At 34.9% G+C, this 24,561-nt stretch overlaps 1 long non-coding RNA gene across 1 annotated transcript in view; it reads left to right on the top strand.

Moving 5' to 3' along the window:
* Positions 1–16,444, top strand: part of LOC143686452 (uncharacterized) — a 46,419-nt gene extending 29,975 nt beyond the window's left edge. Inside the window, exons 3-4 of the long non-coding RNA XR_013177162.1 lie at positions 14,810–14,910; positions 16,337–16,444. This is a non-coding gene — a long non-coding RNA (uncharacterized LOC143686452). The remainder of the gene's footprint in view (positions 1–14,809; positions 14,911–16,336) is intronic.
* Positions 16,445–24,561: the final 8,117 nt, after the last annotated feature.

The raw sequence follows: 24,561 nt of genomic DNA, 5'->3' as shown, positions 1-24,561 counted from the left end.
AAGGAATATTTTTCCCCAGGTGTTGCAGGATATATACTCTTTGGTAGAAGACAATAAAATTAGTCTTATTGAGCCAGCTAAATTTATTTTTTTTTGAGGAAACTACTTGCTTCTCTCATAGCAAAGAAATGAAATCAGAAATAATGCCAGCACAGTCTGCCACCAAAAAGAAGAGACAATCTTTTTTCCTTTTCAAGTCAGGCATTTCTGAACATTCATGTCTAACCAAAACCTGGGATGCAGGATGTCCTTGACAAGAGGTAAAAGGAAGGCTGAGACTTCTTTCCTGCAGAAAGACATGAAGTTCCTGAGGAAAAAAAAATGTGAAGAAATGGTTAAATGTAAGGCTTCAGAAAAATTCAATGAGAAGTAATAAAAATACCTTATAACTACAATTTAATTTATAACAAATACAGTAAAACATGAAAAAAAAAATTAGAGTAGGGATGCCAGTAGAGACTTCCAGTTATCAGTAAACAGGGAACTACGAAAGAATAGTGAATAAATTTTACTAGTTCCTTCTGATTAACCCAACTAGTGATACCGATGAGTCAGAGAAAGCGTGGTTCTGCTTAGTCCACGGAGGACATAGAGTTATGCAATAATGTAGGCCAACAACTGCATAATGGTATAATACCATACAGTAAAATTCAGAGCACCGTCTCAGAGCTGAATTATTGCTAGATAACTTCATATAACTGGAAACATAATTTGTGATAGTGTACAGGAGCCTGCTATTAATAAAACTCAACCAGAACTTTCATCCTCCCTCATGTTCCGTCTTCGCGGAACAGAAAACAGAAGCTGAAATTTCTTTGCTGGGAAGATAAAAGGAAAAAGTCTTTAATAGAAATTTTCAGTTACATCTAGATTCTAACTCTCTTCTGTATCTTTTTCTGTCAAAGAAACCACATTTGACAGAGAACTTTGGGATGGTGTGAATGTCCTGTGCTGGGAAAAGCCGTTGCAACGAGACTCTCCTTATTTGTGTGCTGAAAGTTATCTCAGGGAAGAATAGGCCGGGTTATCATACATGAGAAGAAAGGTCTGAGGAGAGATTTTTAGTTATTTCCATTTCTCCCTGTCATTATATCCTGAGGAGTTCTTGATGGGGGAGTCCTAGGGAAATCAGGGACCTGCTCAGTGGCCATCTCCCAGCCCTTGCCTAACCCACTCCTTTTGCTAGTTTGCCTGCAGATGTTTCTATGCTTCCAGCCCAGGGGAGATGTTAGGTTTCAACTGTGGAAAGCAAGCTGCCCAGAAATGGAACAGCTGACCATGCCTTGAACCCCAAACCAGGAACAAGCTCCCCAGCTGCTTGCCAGGGGAAATATAACACAAAGTTTGCTTGATGCATGTTTTTTGGCTCAGCGGCCAGGCCCCCCTTCTCTGAAGGGTATACAGACCAAACTCTCAGGTGACACAGCTGTCTCTGACGCGTGTAGGGTGGAAGTAGCTGCCATCCATCAACTCTGACCGAGCAGCGGGCCTCCTGGGAGACCAGTGGCTTCTTTCCCTGCTGTTTTGGACCCTTGGTACTATGTAAGTCATAAAGCAGTCACTTGCTGAGAATCTCTGTCATGTTACCACGATGCACCATACAGCCACTCACTCCACAGAGAGACAGCATAATCTTGAAAATCAACAGTGTCAGGGCAGAGGTATAGGTCACAAGACCAGAGGCTTTGCAGCCAAAGACACACTACACTGGATCTGTTGGAAAGGGCATAGAGAATGCCCCAGATTTAGGCTTCCCCCTTAGATTCATTACATTTGCCAACTAAGACAATATGTCTTCTAAATGTTACATTTAAAAAATGCTATCAGAAGACAAAATAAAGAGATAGAAATTGATACAGTAGGGAAATGCAAATCCAAAGATGTTTGGCATATAAATTTTGATACTTAAATATAATCAATAGATAAAGATATCAATTGACTATATTTAAATCTTAATATTATTATATTATATTAATATAATTATGTAATATTATTATTATGCTTCAAGGCAAAAATGTCATTTGGTTAAGACAGAATGCTCTTTGCTGGTAAAAGGAACAAAATGTAAGAAAATATGAAAATCACAAGTATATATGCATCTAACATAATAGCTACAAAATGTATAAAACAACAAATCAGAGAGCTACAAGAAAAAAATGGAACGGCAAAAAGAGTAAAACAGTTAATCCGGAAATTATGATACATTTATCTAAGAAATGTATATATCAACAATATAAATATAAGCAAAAATAAAAAAGTGTATGGTTAACAAAATTAATTAACTCAAAATAGCACACACACATTATAAAAAAACTTTGCTCCCCAAACATGAACATAAACTTCCCATTCTGTTTAAAGATGTTTTTGTCTCAAAAGAAGCCTTCATAATTCTGGAATATTAACATCAAACAATGTTGTGTGTTGTTTTAGTTTGTCTGCTGCCAGAATGCAATATACCAGAAACAGAATGGCTTTTAAAAGGGAGAATTTAATGAGTTGCAAGTTTACAGTTCTAAGGCCGAGAAAATGTCCCAATTACAACAAGTCTATAGAAATGTCCAGTCACAGGCATCCAGGGAAAGATACCTTGATTCAAGAAGGCCGATGAAGTTCAGGGTTTCTCTCTCAAGTGAGAAGGAATGTGGTGAACACAGTCAGGGCTTCTCTCTTGGCTGGAAGGGCACATGGCGAACATGGTGTCGTCATCTGCTAGTTTTCTCTCCTGGCTTCTGGTTTCATGAAGCTCCCCGGGAAGCGTTTTCCTTCTTCATCTCCAAAGGTTGCTGGCTTGTGGACTATCTGCATCTCATGGCTACATCATTCTGCTTTCTCTGAATCTCTCATTCTCCAAAATATTTCCTGTTTTATAGGACTCCAATAAACCAATCAAGACCCACCCAAATGGGTGGAGATGTGTCGTCCCTTAATCCAGTTTAACAACCACTCTTGACTAAATCACATCATTCAGGAGATGATCTATTACAGTTTCAAATATACAGTATTGAATAGAGATTATTCTACCTTTATGAAATGGGATTTATATTAAAACATGGCTTTTCTCAGGGGGCATACTTCCTTTCAAACCAGCACATGTGGCATTATGTAGATCAGTATCAATAACAAAATCTGTAAAATTTTTTTAAGTCTGGGAGAAGAACTGAACAAAATATTTTGAACTTCACTAGATTAAAGTGGAAATTATAAGTGAAATTATAAATCAATTAGAAATTCATAAGTGAATGATCTTGAACACACAAATTTTTGAATTTTGCGATGTAGAGCTGCATAAGAACTTAGAGGATATTTAGAGCTTTAAACACATTGGAAAGCAATAAATAAGAGGCACAAATTTATCGTTCAACCAGTAAGTTTGAAATAGAGCAACAGAGTAAGCTAAAGAAACATGGAGAAAGTAAGAAAAAGCAGAAACCAATGAAAGGAATAAACAAAACAGTCAGAAAAAAATAACAATAGCAAAGGAATCTAAAAATTGCTGTTTGAAAGGTTAGTAATATTGACAAATCCCTGACAAGAATGATTAAGAAATAGACAAGACTCAATATATATATAGAGAGAGATAAATAAAGCTAGTAATTATATATTAAAGAGCAATAAAATGTTTTAGATTTCTGTACACTGAAACATCTGGAAATGTAACATAAAATGCGAAATTAGTAGAAACATACATAGAAAAATTGAACAATGAACATTAAGAAGTTGAAGGCTTAAAAATATTCTCCACAGCACAACATAAGCTCCACGGTCTGATGTTATAGATGTGTTCTAGCAGCTCTTCCAGGAACAAGCCATCACCGTCTGTACCCTGTCCCAGAATAAGTACTATCTTTGTGTTCTCAATTTAACTATACTAAAAGCGATATTTTTGCACTCCCTGTACATGAATGAGAGTCAAGGTTCTCTGAGTTCATTAGGATATCTCATTACATGTGACCCAGTTTGCCCCCCAGGGAAAATCATCACACTTTTCTAGATCATGGGTGTTGGCAAAAATGGAGATCTGCCATAGCCCTGTCACAAGAGCTTAAATAGAAGATAATATAGGGTAGAGTAGGTAAGTAAAATCTGATTAAAAGGAATAGAAACACCTGGATTTACATTCGTAAGAGTCTTACTTTAACAAAAATAATTAATTTCTTGGTAAGAACTCAAAGAACCCTTGAAGGAACCCATGAGTGGAAAAAAAGGTCTCGATGATAACGTTGACCTTTTTAGGCAACCAGAATTGGATGATAAAAGTACATAGCTGATGGGAAACAATTCTGTTCATAAGACAGCTCTGAATAACCTAGTTATCTTAGATCATTTCTAACAAAGATCTTGCAAAAAATTTGATACATTTTATGTCAAATGTTATTTGAATATATCATTCCTTCTAAGTCCGTAGCCACTAACCCTTTCTGATTCCTGGATCACATTAAATATATACTGAAAGCTGTGAATCGCTTCCCTCTAAAATACTTAGAGGCATATTGCATGTATTTGCATATAGATGTTGTGGAGTAGGTCACTGACCACACAAGGATCTTAGAATCTCTTAAGGTTCAGTGGATTTCAGATCAATAATCTATCATCTAAAATAGGTGAAATACATACCTCACTGCTACACATGCAAACAAACCACTCTCTAATGATTTTATAAGGTTGAAGATGCTGTGTTACTGTAAAACCTAGAAAGAAATTTTCCAAATAATGTATAATATATAAGATATGCTAAATTCTGCAAATTTACAATAGAATATGGGGCTAACATCCATAATTACATTTCAAATGAATGTTCTTTCTATATTCAACTGGAATTTTCCAGTATGTTTATGATTATAACTTTGATCTTAGATATATTTCATTAACAAATAACATATGTGAAAAATGCCAAATATTTCCATGCACATATTATTATTTTTTTCCTAATAGCATAGTGCTTTCTAAAAACATAAATGAAATTCACATAAGATGTTGCTATTTAAGTATCTTTGATTTTCCTAACAGTCTGTTATTTTTATATTAAAACATGGAAATGTTTTATTAAGGTAATGTGAAAATAAATTAAAGCAGTATTGACATCTAACTTTCATTGGCATAGGATTAACTTTCAAAGAATAGGATTGATTTGACAAACATTATTTCATTTTAATTCAGGACAACATTGCCCCATAAAATAATGGTGTGTGAGGTAGTAAATAAACGCATACTTGAAATTGTCATTTGTTCATTCAATGCACATGAAATAGGTGAAACTAAATCCAACAAAATGATGAACTTAAACATAATCAAAGAAAAATTGAATGGTTTATATAGAAAAGTAACTTTTGTGTGTTCTTACATTAATCATCTTGTACCTGAAAAACTATAAATTTTTCCTATTTACTTACATAAATCTTTATATTTCCAAAATTCAGACACCAGAAGCTTAAATGTCAGAAAATATTTGTTGCCTTTATTCTTAGCAAAAATGTCTCTGGGCTATTCTTATAGATTTTTGCCTGGGGTTGTTCAAAGGACTTACTCTGGTTTCTGCTCTTCACTTACTTCCTTAACCTGCTTAGGCTTTTCGTGTCTATCAGCCCCAAACCATTTCATCAAACTCAGACATGAGAGTGGGCTCTCAAAGGTGAACTCAAATGTATCAAAATAGTTTTTCAATGGTACGTAAGATTCCATACTGCATTCATGATTGTACTGAGCACTGGTAGGGGTGGGACTAACAGTGTGCACCCAAAGATCTCCATCACCTATATGCATCATTCTCAATTTTACCTGTAGGCGTTGCTTGACTTTCATCTTCAACTTTCCAAAGCCTGTGATCTCAACACCTGACTCTCCTCCTTGCTGTAAGTACCTCCCTGGAAGTGTAGTTCCATCTTTTGTTCATGCTGTTTTTCATTTAGAATATAACAAGCTGTAATCCTCATAAGTGAGTGTGTGTGTGTGCATATATATTTTTTTTGCTTTGGATAGTGTGAGTCAACACTTGAATTAGTTTTACTTTTCAGCTCCCAGCACACTATTGTCATCAGTGTGTTTGCCTGACTCTTCTCTAGTTAACTTTGCTGTGCTACACAGTGCATTTGCTTTGCTTGTTGTACTCTATTCTTTTCTTTCCTTTGCTTCCAGCCCTCTCTCCCTTTCCTCTCCCCTCTTAAAAACCTAGCCCAACATGTTGAGGTAGGCTAGGAAAATCAGGGAAACACTGAGTGGCCATCTCCTGGCCCTTACCTGCCCCTACCTCCTTTTCTACTGAGCACAGATGTTTCAATCTTTCCTTTTGGCTGCCCTGGGGAGATACTAGATCTATGAAAAGGCCTGACCTCAACTTAAACCCTGAAACAAGATTATCAGAGCACAAACTTTCAGTGGTGAGGCCCCACTCCCCCTGGATTGTATAAACACCCCACTCTCGACCTCTCCAACCAAGTAGGGTGTGTAGTACTGCCATCCATGGACCTTGACTCGAGCAGTTTGCCTCTCAGAGAGGTGGTCCACAATGGAATCTCTTTCCCTGCTCTTTGGACCTTTTGTGCTGTGTATGCAATAAGGCGATCATTTGCTAAAAGTTTCTGTTATGTCTGAGCCTGTGTTCCCATAATAGACCATATAACATATTGCTCCACAGTGTATGCTCTTGTGTATGAGATATTTTTTAAAAACATATTTGATATAGTAAATGTATGTGTCTTATTTCAACAGTTCTCTTATGGTATTGAATATATCCTGATTCTGATTTTTAAAACTTTTTGTATAATCGGTCTGCACTGCTCAATGTATCTCTATCACAGATAAATTTAATTGTGGCAATGCACCTCAAAGGATGTTTTTGTCACATGTTGCTTAATCATTACTCTCTAATGGAAGCTAACCATGGACACGTCCCTCACCCCTACATTCCCTCAACATAGGCCAAATAGAGCTAGAAGAACCCGCATAGTTCTATGAGAGATTTCTGGGGGGTAATATTATCTAAGAGTAAAATATTGGTTCCTAGAGTATATGTTTGCTTAGTGTCAATACTTTCAGGTTGTCCTGAAATGGCTGCAACAATCCTCATTTCTTCCAGAGAAGCATGGCAGCTCTGTTACTCTATCTTAGAAAGCATATTATATTTTTCTACTCGTTTTGGTCAATTGTGGTTATAAAATAGTATCTCGTTTTGTTGAAATTTGCAATTTAATTACTTAAGAGACTGGGTTAGTCTCAATTTTTTCCTAATTTTCTCTTGAATTACTTGTTAATTGGGAATTAATTATACATTAAAATGTTAATTTCTGTCAAGTGAAATATTTCATTTAGTGTGCTAAAATCTGTTAAATTTGACTATGATTTTCAATGTTGAGAAGAAATATCTTACTTCTCATGTTTGTTTTAACTTTTAAATATGTAAAAAATTGCATATGATGATTGCACAACTAAGTGATGATACTGTGAGACATTGTTTACTCTGGATGGAATATATGGTGTGTGACTATATCTCAATAAATCTGCAAAACAAAAAATGTATATGGCTCAATAGTTGTTTCTATGTTGAAATAAATGATTTCTTTTGTTGTGAGAGAGGAAAACCTCAAATTAGTTAGAAGAAAGTAAACAAGCCCTTACATTAAACACACTTACTTCACAATTCAAATTTACACTTAATTCCTTTGTCCTACTGGATATTATTGGTAAGACATTTTTAAAAAATAATTTTGCTGTAAACTCTTTTAGTAGCAATGAACTCAATAAAATAAAAGTGCAGTTAAATGAGAGATTAGATTCTGAATTTCCATTTCTCAAAAAAGCTGATGATAAATGTGCAACTTATCTAAAATAGTTGCCATTTATCATTCACCTTGGAGTTTGTGATGATATCATCAACCACTTGAAAACTAGAAGACTCAAATCTGCTGAAAAAAAATTTTTTTCACAGGTCAATAGGTATTTAAAATATTCTGCTTTAAGATGGAAATTTTCAGGTGCAGTTGCAGAGGGTTCTTTTACATTGTGCTGTGTAAAGCATGACCTTTTGTTTATATTGCTAAGTTAATTTGGTTCAGTTTGATACCAAGTTGGTGTGTGTGCGTTTGCACTTATGAGGAGTATGCTGATAGCTGCTCATGTGTTAGATCATTAGCAGAAGAATTTTCAAACAGTTAAATGCTGCCAATAAATTAGTGTTATCAGATGCTTCAAACAGAAAGTCAGTAATTCCAATAATCATTTGTATTTCATCCAACTCATAGAATCAAAGAACTAGTTTTGAAAGTTCATTCTATCAGAAATTTCTGATACTTTTGTGAATGAGATATTAAATTTAAGTAAAAGTTTCAGTGTTGAATCTAAACTCTTTTTTTGTCATGATAATATAAAATAATTTTTGCCAAAGCAAAATGTGATTCTGTAACATCATTCTTACTAAATTAGGAAGACTGGACAAAAATGTTCTTAGAATTGGGTGTGGTGAACATATAATTTATAATCACATCTGAAGAAGTTGTAATATTCTACTACTCAAAATAGAAGTGATAGTGGTAAAAAATAAAATGCATATTTTTACATATACATAGCATACTTTTAAAGGTGAAGTTAAATATAAATAAAAACATCTTTGTTTATATCTTTCTGCCTATAATAAAGCAGAGTTTAAGAATATTTAAACTTTTAAACAATCATTTGCAAATTAACTCAAGTTTTCTACAATGAAATTAAAAATTTTTAATACATTCACCAAAATTTTGGATGAATTTTATTGAAACACTATTGGAAATCTTAAATCAAACAATAAAGAAAAATTCAGTTTTTGAAAGTATGCATAAATTACAAATAATGAAATTCAAGTCTTTAAAAAGAAAGATATCAAACTACATTCCTCCAAAATCAAGGGACTTCATGATTATATAATGATATATATGATGAAACTTTAATTATGCATGAAATTTAATACAAGTTATAACGCTATAATAATGAAGAGTCTATTTGATTGGTGTCTAGATGTCAATATCCATGATAGCAAATAGAGAGTCCAGAAATAGATGTACAATCAATTAATTTTTGAGAAATACATCAAGGTAGTTTAATGGAGAAAGGATAATCTTTTCAATAAATTTTGCTGGAACCAGTGGATATCTTGACCTGTCACCTCATATAGTTATTATTTGCAAAATATATATTTGATAAAGGATATATTATATGAAGAACATTTACAAATGAATAGTAAGAAGTTAAAATTCCTGAATAAAAAAATAGGCAAAAGATTTAAGCAGATACTTTATTAAACAAAATATACAGATTGCAAATAAGCACAACATAAGATGCTTAGCATCATCAGCATTATTGGCTTAATAAAAATTAAAACAGAATTCAAATAACACTATGAAAATGTCGATTGTTGGCAAGAATGTAAATCAACTGTAACTCCATTTCATTGCTAGTTGGAATGTAAAATGGTAAACCTATTGCGGAATGCAATTTAGCAGTGTTTTAAGAAGGATATAGACACCCTTACCATGAGACCCAGTGTGCTGGTTTGAAAGGATGCATGTACTCTAGAAAAGCCATGTTTTAATCCTGATCTTATTTTGTAAAGGCAGCTTTTTCTTCTAATCCCTATTCAGTATTGTATGTTTGAAACTGTAATTAGATCATCTCCCTGGAGATGTGATTTAATCAAAAGTGGTTGTTAAACTGGATTAAGTGGAGGTGTGTCTGTCTCCACCCATTTGGGTGGGTCTTGATTAGTTTACTGGAATCCTATAACAAAGGAAACATTTTGGAGAAAGGAGAGATTCAGAGAGAGGAGAATGATATAGCCCTGAGAAGCAGAGTCCATCAGGCAGCAATCTTTGGAGATGAAGAAGGAAAATGCCTCCCAGGGAGCTTCATAAATCAGGAAGCTAGCAGATGATGCTGTGTTTGCCACATGCCTTTCCAGATGAGAGAGAAACCCTGACTGTGTTGGCCATGTGCCCTTCCACTTGCGAGAGAAACCCTGAACTTCACTGGCCTTCTTGAATCAAGGTATCTTTCCCTGGATGCCTTAGATTGGACACTTCTATGACTTGTTTTAATTGGGACATTTTCTCAGCCTTAGAACTGTAAACTAGCAACTTATTAAATTCCCCTTTTAAAGGCCATTCCATTTCTGGTATATTACATTCTGGCAGCTAGCAAACTAGAACACCCTCCCTCAGCTCATTGATTAGATCAGCTTTTCCATGTCTGTTCAAAGATGCTGAATTAATTGTTTCAACTCCTGTATCTCATTTGAAGTGATGTTTATTCCTTTAACTGAGCCATATGTTTGATTTTCCTAGTATAGCTTGTTATTTATTGCTTGCATCTAGGCATTTGATTTCCTTAATTAGTTTATTCTGGAAGTTGTTTTCACTCTTTTGTATAAGGTTTTCTCGCTGAATGGCTTTGTTCTCTATTTGTTCTTTGACATTCAGTTCAACTTATTCTAGACCTCCTGCTAGGAGGTTTCTTTAATTGATCAGAATTTTTCAGTTCTTACTTCACTGTTTCTTGCCCTGCCTATATGGAGCCTTTCTTTTTTTGACGAGGGTCTCCTTAGATGTTATAGATTCTGGTCAAATTTCCCCCAACTAGACAGTCCCATGTCTCAGGAGGAGAGAGTTGCCAGCATCAGTTTTCCCAGAAAGTGAGATCCAGCAGGTTGCCAAACTTTCTCTAGTCTCTGTGTTTTTCCTATCCTTTCCAGCATTTGACACTTGTCTGCCTATAGCTTCCCACCAATTTGATGCCTTTAATTTCAGCAGACTCTCCCTGCCGGGGGTGTGGTTGAGACAGTGGTGATTGCTTCAGTTTTCCAGCCCCTGGGGCCTGAATTCCTTGAAGGGGGAATTTCACTTGAGCTGGGCCCTGCCCCCTTTTTCTTGGGGAAGATATACCCTTTAGGGAGTTAACTCCTTTCACGCAACTAGTTAGTTTCTCAGACAAACTTAATTCCTTCCTTGCCTAGGATACTACTGAACCCTAAAAAATGTAGGTCTATCTAGTGAGCATTTAAGAAGTTTAAAAAAAGAAGCCTTTTCAGAGGAGGTTCCTCACTCCCCAGGTTTTCTAATCAAGTTTGCATGTGAGTCTGTATGTCCCCAGGCTCTATGTGTCCCTTTTCTTGGAGTCCAGACCTTTTCCTGTATTTTGTGCTGTCCAACTCAAAAAGCCTCTTTTTGTTTGTTTGTTTGTTTGTTTGTTTTTGTTGTTGTTGTTGTTTTCTGTCAGCCCCCCTCCCTCTCTGCTGGGGTAAAAACTCTTATTATCTTTAGTGCTTATTCCAGTTTATCTGTGCTGGAGGCCTGTTTTCAGTAATCAGAATTTGCTAATTAATTCCACAGTTGGAGCTTGACTATGCAAAGCCCTTGCTGCTAGTAAAGTCCATTTCCTTTGCCTTCAGGGAACCATCCTGCCATGCCCAAGAAGGAGGGATGCTGGCTTCTGTAGCTTGGGAAATTTACAGTTCTGTGTGGGGTCTTTCCACCTGGTCTGGACTGGTGTATGTTGTGTGTCCAGTCACTGATGTCCCCCCCAGCAGTTGTTCTGTACTGCTCCTGGCTAGCTACTAGCTGTTTTGGAAGATGAACTAAATTCAACACCTCACTATGCCACCATCTTGCCCCCAGTCTCACATAGTAATTTAATTCATACTAGCCGAGGAAACAACCTGAATGTCCATCAACTGAGAAATGAATAAACTATTTGTGATTAACATACAATGGAATATCAACTCGGCTCAACAACGAAAAGGAACAAACAACTGATACATCCAATGCTATGGATATCCAAAACATTGTCCCAGGTGAAAGAAGCCAGGCACAAAAACTTACATTCTCTATGATTTCATTTCTATAAAAGCCTAGAAAAGACAAAACTCTAGTGAAAGAAAGCAGATAAGGGCTCCCAGGGGACCAGGCTGATGAAAGGGAGGAAATGTTTTTAGGGTAAAAGAAATATTGCATTTTGTAATGTGGCATTGAAATAAATATATACATTTATTAAAATATATGCTTTTTTCCTGGTGCCTGCCCATACAAAAACATATATATATATGTATATGCTTTATATTTTATTGTCTGTAAATTGTACAACAAAAAAAGGAATGTTTCAACGAAAGAGGCCCTAGATGTATGCAACAGGGTAGAATTCATGAGCTACTTCTTCCTGCTGTTACCAGAGCTCTGCTGAAACCAGAGGCGAGTTCTGATCCAGGCTTGGCATCTTAGCCCCTAAAAAGAATTCAAGCAGGAGAAAGCAAGTTGAGGTAAGCAGTGAAGTTTATTCAAAGATTAGTACACACTGCAGAAGTTAGTGGGGCATGCTTAAGAGAGATATGCATTGAGTGGTGTGGGTTTAGCTTTTTTTATAGGGAGGTTTTGCTAGCTGTGTTTTTTCCATTTTGACCTTTGAACTCCACCTGTTTTCTTTGTTTCAAGGAAAGATAACTATAGGTGTTAGTGATCTCCTGTCTCATACTGTGAGTTTGCTCTGGTCACATAGTTTAACAATCTTTAGGACCCCAGGCTTTCTGTTACTTACTAAGAATTTGCTTTGGGCTCAAGATTTTACAAGCTTTATGGTTTGGTGGCTTAGGGAAAGGTTTTGTCTTAGGGAGTTTGCAGTTGTGCATTCACTTCTTCAAAGATATATAGGAAACCAGGGACCACAGCCTTGATACCCTATTCTATCCTGCCTCACTGTGAGAAAATCATTTACCATCACAGTCTATATCATTATATTTCTAACTCCTGAAATGGCCTAAAACTCATTTTGGAATTTGGATCATATTAAAAAATGCCAATAATGAATTCCTACAAAACTGTAAACAAGATAGTTACAAGTGCTTGAATAATTGGCATTTCTTTAGGGTAGGGTACTTCCAATTTAATTGTTTTTAACTGGATAACTTGACTTAGCTAAATAGTTAATCTTCTATAGGTGTTGGAAGCACAATTTATCAGTTTTTCCATAACTGGATAGATTAAAAGCACACAATATAATGGGTAGACCTCCCCTCATTTTGGTTAAAAATATAAAGCTGAAACTTTTAGACTTAAAACCTATTTTAAAATTTGGTAAGAATCATAAGAAAACAAGGGGAATTGAATAAATTAAATCCTAAGATTTTATATGTGAGATAGAGTGAGAGAGGGAGTGAAAACTGACTTTAATGAACCAAATTTTCCCTTTAGGTGAAAAACCTAATTATTAAAAGGAAAAAAATAGAGACAATAAAGAGGAAATTTAAAAGCTGGTATCAATTTTTTTAACCTGTTATAATTAATTGTTTTTTTTGTTACCTATGTTTAAAGTGGGTGAAGTATTTAAAAAGAGCTGACATTCATATCAAAAACTTTAAGCCATTAATTGTGTAATGAAGATTTAGATGCTTGTACAATTATAATTTGCTAAAATTCTACTTATTTGTTAGCTCTAATCACGCATCTATTTGAAAAACATTACTGTGCAAGTATTGATAAATTAGACATTGAATAAAGAACTGATATAATGATTATTGTTCTCCATGCACCAAGTATTTTTGCGAAAAAGATTAAATTTAAGACAGCCACTTCACTTTCTCCTTTTTTCAGAGAAGCTTCTCAAGCATATTAAAAAGGAAAGAGTCATGGAACTAAGCATTGCAGTACAATAAGTAGTAGTAAGAAAGATATTCCCAAGTGAAGTATTGCCAGATAGTGAGTTTTGTAAGGAGCAAAATTTGTCATGTCATGCCAGCATTACCACTTTTATGGATCAGCATCCCTTCTTTGTGGGTCTCTCTTATTTACTGAGATATGAGAAAATAAAACTTGCAAGGGTAAAACACTAAATGTACAATTCTAATTGAAATCTAGCACAGAAATTAAAGAAGAAAATTCTCATACCCTCAAATGAGAAAAACTTCAGACAAAAGTGGACATGGGGACTAACTCAAAAGGATAACAGCAATATATTTTTTTTCTTTTGCATCAGGCACTATAAACAGTCCTCTGCGTATATTAAGTCCTTCAGTCTTTTATGTGGCCTATGACTGACAATTTTTGTAAATGTAGAACTGGAACACAGAGAGGTTAGGTGGTATGCCCAAGTGACACAGTCCTTTCATTAGACCAAAGTATATTAAAATACAGGTTGAGAGAAATGGTCAAGGGATCATGACTTATCAATAAAAATAGGCATTTAAATGCTACTACTACTATTGCTAGATTTCTCCTATGCACTAGCAATGTTGATGTAAAAAATAATAAAATATTTGTGTTTCTCTATATGTTGAAGAAGTAATGCATAATTTTAATATACAGATGTTAAAAGAGAGGTAATTATGTGAAAAATTAAAATGAATGCCTTTCAGTTCCTTTTTCTCACAATTACTATGGAACTCTATTTAGAATGTGTTCTAAATTTTTCTCTTTTATTGAACTCTGGCCATGAGACTCTGTGAGTTGCACAAAATAATTGAGTTCAAAGAGAAAATATTTAGAGGCACACTAAGAATGATTATTTATTTCAACAGGATGCCCTCCAAGTTGAAAGTCAAAAGTCCTTAATTAAGACTTTGATCTTTTGTTTATATGGTGTGCAAAAAGCAATTTCTCCTTTTTCTAAATAAATATGCATTGTGAATTTTCTGAACTGGTAACATAAAAATACAGGTGACTATTCTGGTTAAATGTATATGAATATTTGTTGGCTCTAAGTTAAGTACAGTGAACTTAAAGCATATGCAAGCAGGCAATTAAAATGCTTAGTAACTATTTTCCCTTTCTCTGATGTGATCGTGGGTTGGCATGGATCTTCCTAGGCTGAGATATAAAGAAAATGTGAATGTGTTCTTGGGCCTTGCAAAGATGGCAAGTCATGGAGCAAGAAAAAATAATTTGGGATTTCAAGTTGGGAAAGTAGGTAAGGATTGTCAAATTCCTATCTATTCTCTTTCTTCAATGAAAGATATGTATATTTATGTGCACGTATGGGAAGGGATGCTATTAATAGGCTATTTTAATCAGAGCAAAGTCTATTAACAAAGTGCTGTGGATGTGAAACCATTTGTTTACAGCAGTTATAATTAGTTAATATATGGACTCATTTGCATACAAGATCATTGAAAATCTTATATAAGTGAGAGAAAATTTAATCAGGGTAGGCCTTGATCCATATGGCTGAAATCCTTATAAGCAAAAGAAATTGGATGCAGAAACAGAAGCCAGAAATAGGAAATGCCAGAAAGAGAGATTGCCATGTAAGAGAGGCAGAGACGCAAGACAAGGAACCCCAAGGACTCACAGCCCCAAGGACTGCCAGAACACTACAGATTCTGGGGGAAGACATGGCTTATCATGGCTTTGATTTTTGAACTTCTAAAATTGTGAGATAATGCATTTCTGTTGCTTAAGCCAACCAATTTTGTAGTATTTGTCATAACAGCCCTGGCAAGCTAAAGAAATTGACCAAACAGGTAGCAAAATTTCTGGAATCAGAAGCCTGGGAATGAAATAGGGGTCTTATGCATGCACACATTACTGGCAATTTTCCCAAACCCTGGCCAGGACATGAATTCCCTGCAGTATACCTACGCACAGCCTGGACTTAGCCATGTTAACATAGATGTAGATTTGAAGTCATCTCTGGGGAAGTGCAACTTGAGCTTCCATGCCTCTTTTTGACCAAAGGAAAGTATAAGAATATGAGGACTCAGATGAGAAGCTGGTCAAAAGGAAGCACTTTATAGCAAAGCAGTTAGGTACCATACAGAGGCACCATGAAGATGTAGGCGAGGTCCCTTAGCCTTTTCACCTGGGGAAATGAGATATTTCCTGAATGGTAGTAGAAAGGCTTAACGGTGGCCTAGAAGTTGGGTTCAGGTAGAGGTGTCTCCACTCTCTGATTGAACAGAATACTAATTGAACTGAAAAATTAAACAACAAAAATCCCAGTTTTTATTACCAGGAACATTTTAAAGTAGTTAAATCCCTGTGAGTTTTGTGTGCAAAGGCTATTTTAACAGTAGAATTAGAAACCAAATCTGCTAAAAATAGGATACTAGACCTAGTCAGGTAAGAGTCAAAAATAAGGTGAATACTTTGCTGGCCAATAAATAAATGACACCTGTTTTAACATAAATATCTTTTAAAATTTGTGTGTTCAACACCTGACACATAAGACCGAAGTGTTAAAGAAAAGTTCTAAGCAAAATCTCAAAGATATTATCCTTTTCATTGCCATTTTCTATTAACTGTATGAGGTTCTAATTATTATATTAGGTCTCATATTTTTATTTTCTCTAATGCACCTGTGGGGAAATATTACAATTTCTTCTTTCTTTTTAAAGGTTTTAAAACACACATTGTTGTATTGTACCACGAGGAGATCTCATCTAGATTTGTAAGGTGTAAACATAGTTTGAAGATAATTTGACAATTTTTTGAAAAGAAATCACGAATGAAGTCTTTAAAAAGCAAACAAAACACCTTGGATGATTCTGGATTCAGTTTATTGGTCTTCATCTTTTTTATCCTCCTAGGTGGCTGACTTTTTTTCTTTTTCTGTTAAAAATAATTATGCCATTTCAAAAACCCTCTCTCCAAGATGTGAAACATTTTTAAGACCAGGATCTAAGTTTCTAAAATGATAATAAAAAAGACAATTTAATTTTACACACAGAAACTTCGTGACAACCTCTGGATGGGTGGCAGGTGGCACTTCAGATTATTTTTCCCTATCATGCTGTCAAATCTTATTCTGTTTCATGAGCAAGGGGAAGAGATGACCAATCTTATTTTGGGGAAATTGGTAAAAATGTTGTCTTACTCTGCTAGGGTTGCTGTAATAACCAGATATTACAAGTCAGATGTCTTAAAACAACAGAAATTTTTCTCAAATTTCCAAAGATTAGAAGTCTGAGGTCTGTAGGGGTGTTTTTATATCCAGTGCTTCAAAATTCTTCCAGCCTCTACACATTACCCAAGTCCAAAGTCACTACTAGATGTTTAGGTATTTGTTACATCTGGATCCCACTCACTGTAATCAAAAAACAGTCTTAGTTTCTAGGGCTGCAGTAACAAATTATCACCAAGTAAGTGGCTTAAACAACAAGAATTTGTTGTACCATAGTTCTGGAAGGCTAAAGGTCTGAAATTGAGGTTGAGAAGGGTTGGGCTGTCTCTTATTCAGTAGGAAAGAGTCTGGTGGACGTCTTTCTCCTGGCTTCTGGAGGTGGATGGCAATCCTTGGGATTCCTTGCTTTACCGCAGCATAATTTAATCTGTGCCTCAATTGCATAGCTGTCTTCCTTCTGTTTTGTCTGTGTCTCCTTTCTCCTTATAAAGTCACAATCATATTGGATTAAGGGGCCACCCTGCTCCAGTATAACCTCATGCAAATTTGCCTAATTCTATCTGTAACAATCTTATTACAAAATGCATTCATATTCTGAGGTACTGAGGATTAGGACCTCAACATATCTTTTGTGGGACACAATTCAAGCTGTATACAAATTGTTAACCAGTTGTATTCGTATTTTCATGCTAATTAAGCCTTTCAAGAAAGTGGATTCAATTACCTAACAACAACAACTTTAAAAACAATGATTCCATTTTTCATTATTGATTGCCTGTTTTAACTGTCAATGGAAGACAGACACATTTCACAGCTGAGATACTTAAATGGGCCAGTAAAATTTAATATACAGCAAGTGCTGCACTCTTCATTTAATTCTAAAGATCAGGTGAAAATGTAAACATATTTTGAAGATCAAAGTGGCTAAAATTGTTGACAACATGCATTTAAAAATAGTCCCAAAAGTGAACATTTGCCTTCCTGGGTAAGAAGTCTATGTCAGAGAACTAGGAGTAGTCCTTACTCTTACAGGAAAGCTTACCTCTGTACCATGGCCTCATCTGACTTGTAATTTGTGGATAATCAAATAAAAAAATAACCTAATAGTATCAACGTCTTTAAAGGTGTCTCGAAAGATCAAGATAAACTTCTTAGATCTTATTATCTATTCTGATTAAGATCTGGCCATGACAAACCATGTTGAACCCTTGTCAGATGTTCCTTAGAATTCACAATGCCATAAAGTACTAGTAATGAGGAACTTAGATACCCATGTCTCACTGCACATCAGTTCCTGATCCTATAAGATATTCATCTTTTACCAATTATCAAGTAATCATAATGATATCCCCAGTAAAGCATGGTACATAGGGAACCTCCTCTCACTGCCTCTTACGACAGTGAAAATCATGAAAATCAACTTCTCTAGACATGGATCCCATCTCTTCTGAGGAAGCCAGGATTTGAAAAATATATTCTATAACTTGTGCTCCAATAGGTTGCAAGTTTATTTTGAGATTTGAGACTGAGATAGTCAATGAAGGCTAAGCTTCCAGTAAATAAAGAATTGATGATGAAATCTTATAAAACGGTACCATGAAACACTCCAAACACATACTACATGAGAGAGCTTGAGAGAAAGTTGAGGCAATATTATTTTATCATGAAGGCAAATTAAAATAAATTTAATTTGCCTTCATGATAATTATCCTCTGCCTGCTTATAAAGCCTTCATTGGTTTCCTGATTGATTTAATCTCTCCTAGAAACTTCATCAGAGACTGCAGATAAGGGAAATAGTCATGACTGCAGGGAAGCTTAGTTTCCGGATAACACTTGTCCAGACATCACTTGTCCAGAATAAGTATCATTATATTCACGATGTTTGCAGAACATATTACTGTCTGAAGCATTTTCTGCTTCACTATGTCTTAGAAATCTTATTTCACTTTCTGATTTTCCACTTGAAGGGAATATCCAAAAAGTACAAGACAGAACCTTGGTATAGCACTGAGTTCTGAGGCTGCTGTCTTATTGGGAGAAGAAGCTGCCACTCTAACTTGTTGGGTATAATCCCACATTGATCAACCAGAAAAAAAGAAAAAGAAACAAGGTTAAACAAATTACTAAAAGTGAATCAGGAATACTCCATGAGTTTATGTTTTTCTTAATCTTGCTTAAAGCTTCAGTAGGATGAGAATGTAATCTGTATTTTGCCCTGACTTAATCCATTTCTGCTTTAGGGAACTAATCCAGTTTCCAGGTTTGTTCTCATTCCTTATGGATCAAAGCTTGACTCGTATCACCATTCCAAATGAGTATCTGATAATGTATATGTATAATTAAAATATATGTGTATAAAATAATTTTTCCATTGTAAATCAAACAAAAGAAAGAACTGTGGTGGGATTTAGAGTGAATTCTAATCACTTTGAGATATAGGAGATTTTCTTGCAGAGTCTGGGATTATTTTGTGCCACTCTGATTTAAAATTAAGATTATCAATGCATAAAATTCCAAATCATGGCATCTGGGACTGATACCTATGTAGATTTATATAAATCTTTGACCCATAGTGATGTTCTGCCTACAGACCACATCTTCTCCAACATGTTTTATACTTATTAAACAATATAATTTTGGCTCTTCTCAAAGAGTAGAGCATTTTCTGGTTCTTTAAAATAAACCCAGAATAATATCTATTATTTTAAATTCATTCTATCTGTGAAAATGGAATCACTTTAAAATTGGTGAGATTTTCTTTGGATGTCTTTGGCTATTCTGTGTTTGTTTTGATTGGTAACAGACAATAATATACCAGGACTTTGCACTGTAAGAGTATACAAAGTATTTTAATATAATTGCTTTACAGGAAGAAATTTGCCCAATTGATTCAATGACATAATAATTATATCATGAGGTTTCATCACTGCATGTCTTAGGAACTAGATTTCTTCCTAGATATTTATTTCTGTAACTTCTTTGGATATGATTTTGACAAATCAGGCATTATGTAGATTGCATGTTAATCCATATCTTTTAGGCTTTTAATTACATAGCCCTTTTGAACTCAGATAATCATTTGATACAGAGTGACTGTGATGTTAGTTTACATTTTTATCATAGAAAAATGACTATCTTAGAAAGGTTGTTGCTGAATCATCTCTCTGAATATAATATTGGAGATGTTACAGAAATGTGAGCGAATTGGACAGATCCAGGTACTTAACATAAGAACTAAACTGAGATAAATTTGTGGAGGGCAAAGGAGGTTGATTGTGGTATGAGGAGGAAATGAAGACGGCTCGGTTCTAAGGAACAGCAAGACACTAGCGAAGAACCATTTACACTCTCATCTTTTTGTTTATTCCCATATTGCAAGTCTTGCAATAGTCATCAGTTTTGTAGGTGGATAATGGCAGGTAAAATTTCCTGACCAGATGTAGAGTGTTCCCTTCTTCTCTCTACCCTGTTCCAGAGACTATGTGATTAAACCCCAGAGGGTAGGTATTGGGAGAAAAAAAAAAGCATCAGAATTGAATGCTACCCAGTAGAAGAGGGTGGAAATGAGGGAAGGCTAGTCTATAGGTTATGTCAGAGACTCCACACTGAGGCTTACTTTTTCTCTCTTTAAATTTAATCGAAAATAGGCAAACTTAATGGCCATGTATTAGTCAGGGTTCTCTACAACACTTCTCTTTTAAAGCCTTGAACTGGATGAGACCTCTCTCATTGTTGAAGGCAATCTCCTCAGTTGATTGCAGATATAATCAGCCATAGATACAATTAATTTAGTGATGATTTAAGTCCAGTAATGTCTTCACAATAGCAATCAGGCAATGCTTGCCTGACCAAACAAATGGACATCATCACCTAGGCCAAGTTGACATATGAATTTAGTCATCATAGACCATAAAAATAAGTATTTTAAATAAGCACAATCAATACGCTCAATGACTTAAAAAGAATAATGGAAACAAAGTAAGAACAAAAAATTTAGATGCTAGTGTCAAATATTAACAGGCAAAAACATTTTTAAAAAGTAAGTATATTTATGGGCTAATCATAGTATATGGCAAGAAAAATAATTAGTCAAAATATCAAGTTGAGGAACTTTTGCAGTGGATAAAAAGGAAGGGATTAACAAACATAAAATGTAAAATGAAATCCAGGTTAAAAAATTTATGGAGATTAGAAGTATAAGTTTTAAGAAACCAAATAGGGAATAAAACAGTAAATTAATGGAAGGGAGGAAATATTAGATGAAACAATTATTTAAGATTTCTCCAAAATTAATGAAAGAAAGAAGACATGAAAGGATTTTAAAGAAAACACATACTAAACAAGCAAAATGTTCACATCTAAACTCAACCACTTAAAGAGTCAAAGCTAAAGAATTATGATAATTGTGCCCAGGATAAAAAAAGGAATCTGAAAAGGAGTAAGCATTATATTTACAGAAATTTCTCAACAACCTCAATGAGTGTAAAAAGAAAATGGGGTAAGGTTTCCAAAAATTTGAAGAAAAGGAATTTCAAATATATATGAAACTTAAATGCAAGATTGAAATAAAGATCATTTATAAAAGAGTTTAAATGTATTATCATGCAAAGATACCGTCTTTGAAAACATTCATGAAAGGAATACTCAAAAAGCAGGAAATTATTAAATGTAGCAAGGACAAGAAAGTTATTAACTTAACGATATTGCAGTTTTCATTGAACTGATGGCCAACTCCCTTCCCCTAACTCACTCCCCAAAGATATAAACTATAACAATTCAACAATGAAAACCCTAGAATGATTGTAATAGATTTGTGTGTAGTGAAGACGACAAGGTGATAGATAGTTGAGATTCTTGTGCTCTAGTAGATAATATTGATAATGAGAAACTTAAAAATTTGAATAGAAAACAATACCAAAAAGATGGATCTTAAATAGCTACATGCAGCCACTAGACAAATAAAAATAACTTACATACTTCCAGTTAAATATGGTGTATTAAATAAAACTTTACTTTCATTACTCCCATTACTTCCATAGTGTAGTGAAATATTTTTTTTTATTTTTTTATTTTTTATTTTTTTTACATGGGCAGGCACCGGAAATCGAACCCGGATCCTTGGGCTTGGCAGGCAAGCATTCTTACCTGCTGAACCACCGTGGCCCGCCCGAAATATTTTTTATGAATGACAATGGTATAAATGTTCAGCAACAAAGAGAATGGGAAAAAAAGCAACACTGGATGAAAAGTGTCAAAATAAGTGTGCAAGATGAAAGCAAATGAATAAGTGGTCGCTGATTTAAAGCTGAGGCTATTAAACCTAAGTGGGGCAAAGGGGGTTGACAACAAGAAAAAAGATGATTTGCTTCTCCTGTCCACTATGGTCAGAATTCTAGGCCCTGGATACTTCTCAGGTTGGTCACTGGTTAAGGGTGGGGCTAGAAATAGAAGGATTTGTGGAAAGTTTCAGATTGCCTCCTCCATTCCAAATATCCAGGTGATTACCACTCCCCCGCTATGAAAAGACAAGAAAGGTTTATGTTTTGGAAAAATTGAAAAAGACACACTAGATTCAAAAATCCCAGGTGCAGCGAAGGGCAATGGATGAAGCACCTTATTGAAAAACAGAGGAATTATACAACTGTCTGTATTCATAGTACATGATGAGACTGTGGATCCCTTTTCCTCATCCTCATTCAGAAGCTATCCACCAGGCGTATATCCTCAGGCAAGAGAATAGAAGATTCCTCTGTGGGGAAATTAAGCAGCCCAAAGAATTCGGGTAGTAAAATTGGTTGTTTCTCCAAGGAACTGGCAAGGTACTTGGCTTTGTCACACTGTATGGAATAATCCTCCCACATCCCATTTCTACCTCTGAGTTAACAAAACCACACACTTTCAGATCAGGAGATATTGTACTCTTACATCAAAGGAAAAGAAACAAAGCCCACTTAGAAAAATAAGGAAGAAAATAAAACTTTAAAAAATTCTAATATTCTCGTATGCTCTCAGAGATATGAGAAGATACTGCATTTTGAAGGAAAAAATAGAAAGATATGGAAAGGAACATTCAGAAAATTGGAAAGAGTTCTTGGACTCAAAAATATGACAGCAGAAGGAAACAGAATAGCAGGACTGATAAGAAAAAGACAAAGAAATCCAAAGAGGAAGTGTGTAAAAAGACAATGAGATAAAAAGGAGTAGTGAAAAGTGAATTTGAAGATCAGCCTAGGAACCTGAGTATCTGACAAATGATCCAGGAAAAAGGGGAAGCGATAAAAAGGGTAAAATATAACAAAAGATATACTAAAAATTCCCAATTATCCTGCAGATATTCATTTAAACAATTAAAAATGCTAGAAGATATGTGTATTATAGTTCAATAAAGTTGTTATAAAAGTGTTAAATTCTCAATGAAGTGTTTGAAAATATCTCTTTTTAGTACATAGCTGAATTGAAGAAAGTAAGTCAACTCCTCAGAGGTTAAATATAAGCCAGGAGCATGAAACCAGTTTAGTAAGGGTTTGTTGAATCTGTGGCTGCCCTATGGGCATTCTTGTTAGAAACCTGAGTTTTAATGATTGCAATAAGGAAAAGAACGAAGACCTACCTTCTGCGCAGCGTGGAGAGTCAGATCAGTAAACCCATGTAAAGAGCTTTGAAGACACAACCTCTGTGTCAAAGACACTAAAAATAGTCTGTTTTTTAAAGGAAGACATTTAGCAAATTTATTGTAGATTAGGTGCTTATTTGTAAAATGAAAGTCACTCCTGAGAATTCGTTACTATACGCTGACCTCAGACAATACTGGAGTTTAAATTCCCATGACATATGTGGTATAAAAAATGTCCAGTCTGGGAAATTAATTTAAGAAGCCCTAGATTGGAACTACTTTGAGCAAACACAAATCCTCTTGAGTATTGCATCCTTACACCAAGGCTCCTAGAATTTATTCAGGTAAACTACTGCACATGTGCTCATGATTTTTAAAAACATAACAGAATTCTAGAGTAAAATAGCAACATGTCTTCCTTATCACCAAATACGTTCTCCAGTGACAATTATCTTGAAATCTTTCATGTTATTTACCTTCATCTTTGTAAATAAATAATTCATTTATTCTGTAATTTCTTTTTATGAATTAGATGCTATAGAATTATCACAATTCAAGAAGAGTGTTTCAATGTTTTTATATCACCCACACCCTTGGAACATTTATCCACACATATAAAAACAAACATGCATTCTCTAGCTCCAACCTCACAATATGGTATGAATAAAATTTTAATTAATTCAAACTTTAAATTGATGTTTAGATTTTTTATTATTGTGAGTATATCTGATGTATGCATTTGAGCTTCACAGATTGTATGTGTAAAGTATGGTGCTTTTTTCTCCTAAAGTAAGTTTCTACCTCATGTTTTCATTAGCCCTTTCTTTTAATCTCTGAACCTACCATGAATTTTCACTCAGAGGTGCAATGCTAAAATACCTCTGATTATAGATCCATCTGTATTTCTGGTGAACTCCCCTGGAGCTCTGGGTCCTTCTGTCTGGATGGTTTGCTTCCTAGTTCTGCTCCCAGCTACAGGCCTGGTTCTTACTTTAAACAAGATGAGCACATTCTTTGCCACCCTTCTCAGCAAAGAGTCCATGATCCTTTCAGTTCTTATTTATTTGTTTTTTTACTTTTGGTAAGCCAATCTTCCAGTAGCAT

The sequence above is a fragment of the Tamandua tetradactyla genome, chromosome 6 (assembly GCF_023851605.1).
Source record: "Tamandua tetradactyla isolate mTamTet1 chromosome 6, mTamTet1.pri, whole genome shotgun sequence".
NCBI classification, from domain to species: domain Eukaryota; kingdom Metazoa; phylum Chordata; class Mammalia; order Pilosa; family Myrmecophagidae; genus Tamandua; species Tamandua tetradactyla.
The sequence above is the reverse complement of the archived record's forward strand: the minus strand, read 5'-3'. Positions and strand labels throughout refer to the sequence as shown.